This window comes from Cynara cardunculus (genome assembly GCF_001531365.2).
Source record: "Cynara cardunculus var. scolymus isolate 2C chromosome LG 16, CcrdV1, whole genome shotgun sequence".
In the NCBI taxonomy this organism is placed as follows: Eukaryota; Viridiplantae; Streptophyta; class Magnoliopsida; order Asterales; family Asteraceae; genus Cynara; species Cynara cardunculus.
Window position 1 is genome coordinate 10,790,100 of NC_037543.1, and position 1,228 is coordinate 10,791,327.

Genomic DNA, 1,228 nt, shown 5'->3' on the forward strand with positions numbered 1-1,228 from the left:
GGAGCGAATGTCTCATCGTAATCAATGCCTTCTTCGTGGCGATAGCCTTTTGCAACAAGCCTGGCTTTGTTCCTTATTACAATGTCATCTTCGTCCTTCTTTTTTCTGAAGACCCATTTGGTTCCTATTGCTGTTTTTCCTTTGGGAAGAGGCATGAGAGACCATAATTTGTTTCGTTCAAACTGAAGAAATTCTTCTTGCATTGCGTTTATCCAGTTTGGGTCTTGTAGGGCTTCGGAAATATTCTTTTGTTCAATCATGCTCAAAAGGTTTGCGAAGAGGCATTCATTTGCAGTAGCGGATCTCGTCTTGACACCAGAGTTTGGATCACCAATGATTTGGTGATGTGGGTGATTTTTCGTCCACTTGGTGCTTGATCGAGGTTCTGAAGCAACATGATGCAGTTCTTCATCAACTGATGGAACTGCTTGCTCCGCCTCAACGAGATCGTCTCCATGATTAAACTCTGGTTCTTGATCATGATCTAAAGACACAGGAGAAGTAGATGGTGAAGTAACATGAGCTTCTGTGAGATATGTACCTTCAGTATTAGAGTCTGCATGTTCATCATTGACTCTGGAGATGGATTTTGCATTAGGCTCATGTCCAGAAATTTCTTCTTCGTCGAAGATGTCTTCAAATAATTGAGCTAACTCTGATTCATGGGGTTTGCTAAGTGATGAATCATATGCTCTTCTTTGAGGTCCAAGTTCTGAACTGTTGTGTGCAGAAGTCATTGGGGTAGAGTCATCGAAGGACACATTGATGCTTTCAATAACGATTCTAGTCCTTTTGATGTAGACTCTGTAGGCTTTTCCGGTTTGAGAATAGCCCAGAAAGATTCCCTCATCAGATTTCTTGTCGAACTTGCCAAGATATTCTCTATCGTTGAATACAAAACATTTGCACCCAAAGACATGAAAATATTTGACGTTTGGTCTCCTGTGGTTGATAAGCTCATATGGGGTTTTCTGGTGTCTCTTGTTGATGATTGATCGATTTTGGGTGAAGCATTATGTGGAAATAGCTTCAGCCCAGAAATGATTGGTAACTCCAATGAAGCGAACATGGTCCTTGCTGCTTCCACAAGGGTTCGATTTTGTCGTTCTATTACTCCATTTTGTTGTGGAGTTCTTGCTGATGAAAGGTTTTGAGTAATGCCTTCACTGAAGAGATAGTCATCAATTTTGGCATTTTTGAATTCAGTTCCATTATCGCTATGAACCTT